Raw genomic sequence first — 9,636 nt, forward strand, 5'->3', positions numbered from 1 at the left:
AAACCTTTGAAGTTGAAGAAATCGAACCAAACAAAAAAAAAACTAACTAAATTATAAAATTCGAACCAACCAAAATATTTTGGTGAAATTTCATTGGTTTAAGAACGTGAAATCAAATTATTTTAAAACAATGTCGTTTTACAAGTTTTCTTGTAAGATTACTAACACAAGGCTCATGCATAAGCCCAAGATAATAAACCTTTTCATTTAATTTTTATAAAAGCCCAAATCTAAATACTAACACACCTATCTTTTATTAGGGATGCAACTTGGGTTGGGCCAACCCGAACCCGTCCATGTTCAACCTGACTTTAAACCCGAACAAGCAGGTTTTTTTAAGTTATAATCACCCGAAGCCAATCTGATTTCAACCCATTCATTGATTGGGTTGGGTTGAGTTGATCATTTGTCCAACCCGATTAGGTTGAGCTATGCAACATGCTTCTCAATGACCTTTGCACCTTTGTGGAGGATTCACTAGTGACTTTTAATGGATTATGATAGAAAAGTGCATGGAGTTGCAGAAAGCAATTGTTTTTCTGGCAGGCACACTTTGATTTTTCTACAAGAGCTTCAAAGGACAAGACTTGAGTTGGGTACTAGCTTTGTTTTTCTGTAGGAGCTTCAAAAGACAAAACTTGAGTTGGGTACTAGCTTTGGACAATGAAGTGTTCCCCTTTTTTTTTTCTTTTTTTTTTCTTTTGGTACTAGCTTTGGTATTTCTTGTATTTTAATTCAAACTTTGCATGAACCCGATTAAAACTTGAAAAAGTTAGGCAACCTGAAACCAACCCAAGTAAACTCGAATCCGAATGAACTCGATTAAAACCCAACTTGAACCCGAACCCGAATTGTAAAAGTTGGGTTAGGGTTGGGTTGACCTTCTAACCCGCCCAACCCAGCCGAGTTGCACCCCTATCCTCTATAGCTCATCCATTCTCTCATTCCTCTAAACCTTGGTGCATTATGTTTCTCTCCATTTTTAGAGAGGCTAACTTTGTGGCTGATGCGTTTGCACGTCTGGGTCTTTCTATTTCTGGTAGTCATATTTGGGAGTATTGTATCCCAAGCTTTGCTTCTTCTATGCTTATCTTTGATTTTACTGGAAATAGTTGTATTCGTGGTTTCTCTCTTTAATAATTTTTTCTTGCATAAAAAAATCTTTATCTCTATCTGTATTTCCTATTTTCTCTCTCATCTCCTTCTCATCAATTTGCTGCCTCCACCAACCCAGCCCACCACTCTCCTTCTCTTCTCTTGCTCTAATTCTAAGGTCTGAATCAAAACAAAAATCCCTAATTAAAACATATGTAATATGATAAATTTCCGTTGAAAATTTAGGAGCAAGACACCTCAAAATCCGAGTTTGGTGCAACGCCAGTACTTGCATTTTCCATTGTACCTAATTGTGCTTTCGGCCTTCATACGAATATAGTGAGGGATAAGCCTGAACTGCCCATCATTTTAGCTATTTCTTGATCATAAAACTCTTGTCTGACAGTTTGTTCGAGCTTGAAGTTGGAGATTCACCACGAAGTTACGACCTTGGCTTTTTTTTTTCTTCTTCTTTTCAATAGCAAAAGCCACAAAGTTGCAATCAACTTCTTTTTTTTTTTTTTTTTTTTTTTTTTTTTTTTTTTTTGTATTTTGTAATTGTGTATTTGTTCGTTTGTGTATATTAATAATCATCTTCAGATTCTGTTAAAAAAAAAAAAAAAAAAAAACTGCACGGACCGAAACAAGATAAAAAAATTGAACCGAAACAAAATTAAACAGTAATTTCGGTTTGAATTTATTTTTGGCAAAAAATCGAAGTGTATGAAACCGAACCCACCCTAAGTGTATTAACATTCAAATTTATAAAAAATAAACAAAATCTGAAAAACTAAATGAAAAATTGAAAAAATATGGTGAAGGTGTTATAGTTTATGATTTGTGTGTGGTTTTAGAGGTATCAGAGCACAAAATAATCAAGCAGAAAATCAATGAGATGATGATCGCTGCTCAAAGAGCATGAAGAAATGGAGATGTGAGAAACTCGGAGAAGTTACTCCTTGGATTAGATTCAGCTATAATTGAATTGATGCTTATAGAAAGAAAATGAAATGGAGGGTGAGATATAGTTGTTGAAAGTGCACTGTCACATCCCGGCCGGGGCGGGACTACTTCCCGAGCCCGACTCCACTACCATAGCATGATATTGTCCGCTTTGGGCTTACCATTCCCTCACGGTTTTGTTTTTGGGAACTCACGAGCAACTTCCCAGTGGGTCACCCATCATGGGATTGCTCTAGCCCCCTTCTCGCTTAACTTCGGAGTTCCTACAGAACCCGAAGCCAGTGAGCTCCCAAAAGGCCTCATGCTAGGTAGGGATGAGAATATACATTTAATGATCACTCCCCTGGGCGATGTGGGATGTCACATGCACTCACTCATCCACCTCACACACTCTCACGTGCACAACACATGCTCACCTATAAGTGAGTTGTTATGACATGTGGCACACATCTAGCCTATTAGCTTTGTTTTAATCTTAGCCTTAAATTACAAACTAAGAACAAACACTTGAATTCGAAAGGAAATGAGAAACTTGGATCAAAGGCAGCTGCATATGCTTAAACATCAACACTCCCTCCTAAGCTAGCAGTTGATTTGACTCCCAACATCTTTCTAAAGTAGTTGAATTTCTCCTTTGGTAATATGCCTTGGTTAGAATATCAGTCATTTGTTCTTCGAATTTGTAATAAACAAGTTCAATATCATTCTCTTGAATTGCTTTTCTAATGAAGTGAAATTTTTTGTTGATATGTCTTGTTTTCTAGTGAAACACTGGATTCTTGGCCATATCTATTACTGAAGTGTTATCACACATTAGCAATGTAGGTTCAACTTGTTCTTCCCCAAAGTCTTATAAAACAAACCTTAACCACTTGACTTAAGATGTAGCTTCTGTTGCACTCACATACTTAGCCTCTACAGTGGATAATGCCACTGTGTTTTGCTTGATTGAGGCCTAAGAAAATAAACTTGAGCCAAGATTAAAGGCTGACCTTGATGTACTCCTGATGGCATCCTCTTTGCTAGCTCAATCACTATCACAATAACCAATAAAGAAGCACTGATATTCTCTTTACATATTCAATGCCAAAATCCAGAGTATCTTGAATGTATCTCAACACTCTTTTTGCTGTTCCCATATGCTTTTTAGTTGGATCATGCATGAATCTTGCCAAGAGACTAGAACCAAACATAATGTTTGGTCTAGTGGCAGTGAGATACAGCAAACTTCCAACCAATTTCTTGTATTTAGACTCATCAGCAGCCTCACTTCCATCATTCTTGCTTAGTCTTTCCTTTGTTGCAAGTGGTGTTCCCACAAACTTACAATCCTTTAGACCAAAATTTTCCAACTACTTCATTGCATATTGATAGGAGCATATTTAGGCGACTTACTTTGCTTATTCTCGTGCATTTACGTTGTGTTTCTTTAGTTATTTTAGTCCTTTATGCTTCTTTTGTGTGTTTTCAGGATAATAAGACGTGTTTGACGAAAGGATGCATTGTGGAGTGTTTTGGAGCACTATTGGGCTAAGGATGGATAGCTTATACTTGGAGCCCAAGTGTTGGATGAAATTGAAGGCCTTGTATGCACTTGAAGACACAAAACAATGGCCCTAACCCAATCACATAACACCTTGCCATGGGCTTAACACAAACACCATTCCTTGCCATGCAAGGAGGAGCAATTTGGGTCCATTTCATGTACTTAAACTCTAGCCCAATCCACAATCACTTCAAAGCCATGCAAAACCTTTCAACAGCCTTTAATCATCCCCCTTTAAGTTATGATTTTATTTCCTAACCCTACATGCATTATTTATTAGCATCTTCACATGCATTCACACACACTTTACACATTCAAACACTAGCCAAAACCGTGAGCTCCCATTCCCTTATGCCATTTTCAGATTTCCACCCACTAACCTAGTCATCAACACATGCATTCCCTTCACATTCACCCACATGCACTCCCACTCTTTAATCATATGCACTCCCATCATAAATCCATCCCATTTTCAGCCATTACACTTCATCATTGCAGCCACATTTCCAACCCACATGCACATTCAATCATTCACACTTGCACCCTTTATTCTTCATCATTTCAGCCATGTATAAGTAGTCTTGCATTTGCAGAAAATCCACTTCCTTTACACATGCATTCATCATCATCACTCTAGTTTTAATTCACATGCAAAACCATCAACACATGCACCCATCACCAAAACACTTATCCTTGCCGTGAGTTCCCTTGAAATTCCAGCTTTCCCATTCATCATTTCACCAACAATTCAGCCACATTCCACATGCATAACCAACCTAGTGTCACTCCCATTCATTCCCTTTAATCATTCAGCCACCATCATACATTTATTCTCTTCCCAAACACATACACAACCTGCCATCATTCCAGAAAACACACTCAATGCCGTGGGCTTTCAATGCAATTCCAGCATCTTCACATGCAATTCTAGCTTTCACATGCTTTCCTAGCTGTTTGTTCATCATTAATTAGCCACTTGCATGCTTAAACAAACAGCCATTTACACCTTCATTCTCCTATAAAAGCCCTTGCATTCACTCCCCATATCATCTCATTTCATACACAACACACCACAAACACATCCCTTTCTCTCTTAGCCGTGAGTCTCCCTTAGAATCCAAAAACCATCTTTCCATTTCCATCACTCCTCACTCCATTCCACACTTCCATTCCCCCAAACCAACTATCCTTAGACCTTATGCTACAATAAAGAGGAAGAGAAGAGGGCCTAAACGTTCATACAATTCAAGTTTGAGTTGTTGGAATGTTTAGGTGTTTCTTTGATTTCAAAGTTTAAATTCAATTCTCTTTGTTTTGTACGTATGAGGAATGGAAGAGAAGAGTGCCTAAACGTTCATACAATTCAAGTTTGAGTTGTTGGAATGTTTAGGTGTTTCTTTGATTTCAAAGTTATGAGGAACTAATCCCCCTTTAGCTAGGGGGTGATTCGAAATAAATGTTTATGCTTGCATTTTGATTTGATTACTTCTAATTGCGTTTCATAAGTTGTGAATTCAATTTGTTTAACCGTTTGATTGATAACTTATTTATGTATGTTTATTGAGAGTGCACGCTTAATTTTCATGCATGAATATGACGCTAGAATATAAGTGAGTTTCACCTAATCGTTATGAACTTATATTCACAAGTAGTGGAGGTTGCTTATAAACAATCGCGTTAAATGAATTCTTGGCATAAGTTTCATGCGTATTCCATAGTAACGAATGTCTCGTCAACACTTATAGTTTTCATAATGCTTAATGATCTTTGATTGTATCTTTATTGTGCTGTTCACGTAAAGGACTTTTGGAGAATGTAGTGAATTGCGTTGCGCTAACCCATCCAATTCATTAACTTAAGGAAAACTTGACGGTTAATTTAAGCGGACCTAATTGACCCGGGGTGATGAGTTTCATAATTTATTGAAATGCAATTGGAAATCTTTTTATTATGCAAGTGTAACATGTGTGGAGATGAACCCCTTGGCTAGCATCCATTCATTCCATTTCATCAATTTCATATTTACATTCTGTCTAGTTTATTAACTTGTTTCGTTATTTCAATTTTCGTCAAACCTTAATCCCCCTTTTTGCTTTAATGTTCAATTTAGTTAGAAATCATTTTAGTTTGTGTTTTTAAAAGCATTTTGAGTCTTTGGTTTGTCTTAGTGTCTTAACGTTTAGTTTTGCATTCTTTAAGTCTAGTATAGTGTTTTATATTGTGTTTTTACGTTTTTGAGTCAGTTTCCAAGTGATTAACAATCCCTCCTAATCCCCGGTCCAGAACGATCCCTACTTGCACCTATACTACAATTGATAAAAAGAGGGTTTAATTTGTGCGCGTATAAATCTCGCATCACATATTTCTTCTAATGACTGACGATGCTCTTCTTTGTTTGTACGACTCCGATACCAACGAAATGGTGAAGCAATCCCCAAGTCTGTCATCTCATAGTGTCGCATCATGTCATTTTTGAACTCCTCAAGAATTGTGACACTACTTCCAGTTTACACAATGTCATCAACATATAGAGAAACAATGAGAATCCCTGAGTTTTCAACTTTGGTATATAAGGTGACTTCATTGGAACTTTTTTGAAAACCAACCTTAGTGAAATAAGAGTTAATTTCATCATACCAAGCTCTCAGAGCTTGCTTAAGGCCATATAATGCCTTGTTTAACTTGTACACCTTATCCTCTTTGCCTTGTATGACAAAACCTTGAGGTTGATCAACATAAACCTCATTCTTGAGTACACCATTGAGAAAAGCAGACTTTACATCCAATTGAAATAGATGCCATTCCCTTTTGAGTTGCAAGAGCTATCAAGGTTCTTATGGAATCAAGCCTAGCAACTGGTGCAAAGGTCTCATTGAAGCCAATTTTTGGCTTCTGTTAATAACCTTTCGCAACTAGTCTAGCTTTGTTCTTTTGTACTGCTCCATCAGGATTCAGTTTAGCCTTGTATATCCATTTCACACCTATCACAGGTTTACTAGATGGTCTATCTACCAGCATCCATGTATTGTTCTTTTCAATCATGTCTAGTTCAGTCTGTATAGCTTTCTTCCAAGATACATCCATAGTTGATTCTTCATAATTCTCAAGTTCCACAATGCAAACATTACACTGAGCTAGCACTTCATCCAATGCTCTCCACTTCTTTGGAGTAAAATCATAGCTCTGTGACAGGCTCAAGTCTACCTGTGAACTTGGACCATCAATGTTTGAATTCAAATCTTCCTGTGTAGTTTTCAGAAGTGATCTTAGGGAGTACAATCTTTTCTTGATCCCCTGAACCTTGAGTTGGTTTAACTTCTACAATACAAAACTTGCATTCCAATCCCAGCTAGCATTTTCATCAAATACTACATCTCTGGACAAGATAATTCATTTAATGATATGATCAAATACTCTATATCCTTTTTCACTAGTACCATACCCCACAAAGATACATTTGTAACTGTTACACTCAAGAAGTGGACGAAGATGATGGGTGGGACTAAGATAGAGCGAAGATGACATATTGACTTGGTAGGATGACAATGGACTCGAATTTAGCAAGCGTACCAACTGTTCTTGGTTGATGCGCCTGGCGAATCAGTTTGAATTAACTTCAATCCTTATATAACAATAAACACAATTCAATTAATTGTTGGAATGTCGTTGATGAAATTGTCGAGGAGACGGACATGCAGATGGGGTTGGAGTCAAGGAGGTTGTTGTGGCGAAAGAAACTTCCCAAACCAAGAATTGACGAATTTTATTTTATTTTTATTTGAATTTATTTTATAATTTATTTTTTTATCTGCGAAGCATTATAGATTGTCATGTCAGCAAAATATGGTATTGCATTTGCCAAGTTATCACTTAACAACCAATTTGATGGATTGACTAATAGAGGTCTAACATTGCAACGAATTCATAAGTTAATGTATGACATTGCAATGTTAAAAAGATAAGGTATGAGTAGTGGCAGATTCAAGATTTCAACTTTAAGGGTCTAGTGGTAAATACAAGTTTTAGATAGAAATAGAGTGGGAAGCGAACAAAAAAAAAATCATTTATCCATTGCATTTCGCTGAACACTTAATGAGCTTATTGTCGTCAGCCAAACCATGTTGCGCATATGCCTACAGATATCAGCATATGTCGAAGGAATATGATGAGTGATATAAAGAGGATTTGTCAAGTGTTGTCGATGCAACCTGTTGAGATATACTTAGCATGCATTATATCAAACATTTAGCAAGCACAAAAGGGAGCTGCACCAAATGTTTGGACAGTCATCGGAAAACCTGCACATGTATATTTTTTGGACTCTGTGGTCCTGAGATTTGATCTCTATTTTCAGCTCCTGAGTATGAGTTTGTTTTGTGATCCAAAATTAAAGTGATAAAATGTAATTCACACAAGCTTGTATTTAATAATCATTAGGTAGAATATAAAAAAAAAAAATTAATAAAATACACACATAAATATTAGGTTTTAGTTTTTTTTTTTTTTTTTTTTCTCTAGATGGCGGTTAGGGTTTTGGCGATTATTACTTTATCTTTTTCCATACACAAATTGACAAGTGTGTCTTTCACTTTTCCTCATGAGCAAATTAAGTACGATATATAGTCAAAATCACAATAAACAAAATGGTGTTTCCGGTTATCAGATTTTTGCACATATTGCGCATTATCTTCACAAAAATATATACTGGTTGTGGTTGTGGTGTAAGGATTTGTTCAATCAGAATTTCTAGTCAAAGAGTAGTTAGCTCCAGGTTGTGTATAATCTTGCCCTTGGGACACAAAGCAGAGATTCTAACATGAAATCAATACATGGAAGATGGAACTCGTAGCTAGGCAAAAATCTCCAAGATTCTCCTCAAATACAGCAGGGATTGAGTTGGTTGACTCACAACCTATTCATTTGTTAGCTATTTTACAGGCCTTGGTTTCACTACCAGTTTGTAGTTTCATTGCTATTTTTATAATTATGGGTTTGAATTTGAAATTTTAAAAACAAATATAGCCTTTAAGTTTGTATTTTGAGATTTTTAGTTTTTACAGAAACAAGATGATTCCATTAAACAAACTCAGTTACATGATTCGTGAAAGATGACAGCTTGAATAAGGTCAAGTGTAACCTATTTACACTAGCGAAAGTGCGAACTTAGAAAGTTTATGGTGCTCCATTATAATTTATAGGAACAAATTGAAAACTATTATCGTGCATTTGGATTGCCAATTATTTATCATCATCCACCAGCAATCTAGAGCTTGAGCAATCCCTAATTTTGTCGTTCAACGTTGCAAGTGATAAAAGTGAACCACTCCCGAAAACCACCCGTCTCCATCAAAATCCTTCCAAATTTTCGACGGGTCTGCGGCTGCGATTCCGTAAAGGTAGAGCCTTGGCACAAGTTGCTGACAAGGGACGGACAATGATTTCTCGAACACCGTGTTGTAGAGATAGTAGCCCAGGAGATCAGAATCCGTTGGAATTTATATTGTTGTGAATTTTAGTGTGAATCCCTGGTATTCTTTGGCAGCTGAATAGTAGCATATAATGGTCAGGTCAAGCAGCACAAAAAATTAATCAGAATCCCCGTTAGAAACATGGGAAGGGGGTAACGGCTGTAGGATATTTATCAACAATTAATAACAAATTTATATATATGCTAATAAATAATAAATGCGAATAGATAGATTAACAGAATATGCATTTCCAAAATCAGTTTAAGTTTGAAGCTGTGTGGCTTCATCACCCTGAATTTATAAGTATTGTCAAGGAAAGCTAGAGCTGTAATTTCACTGGTAACCCAAATGATTGGTTTAGAATGTGTGCTAACACTTTCAAGCATAGGATTAAGATTTGGAGTAAAAGGAACTTTGGAAATATTCTTAACCAAATTAAAATCTCTCAGGAGGAACTTAAGAATGTCCAAGATCTTTGCATGAACCATCCGGACAACATAAGCTACATTGATAAAGAACAACAGCTAAAGGAGAACTTACTAAAACTTTATAGTGAGGAAGAAC

The sequence above is a fragment of the Pyrus communis genome, chromosome 6 (assembly GCF_963583255.1).
Source record: "Pyrus communis chromosome 6, drPyrComm1.1, whole genome shotgun sequence".
NCBI classification, from domain to species: domain Eukaryota; kingdom Viridiplantae; phylum Streptophyta; class Magnoliopsida; order Rosales; family Rosaceae; genus Pyrus; species Pyrus communis.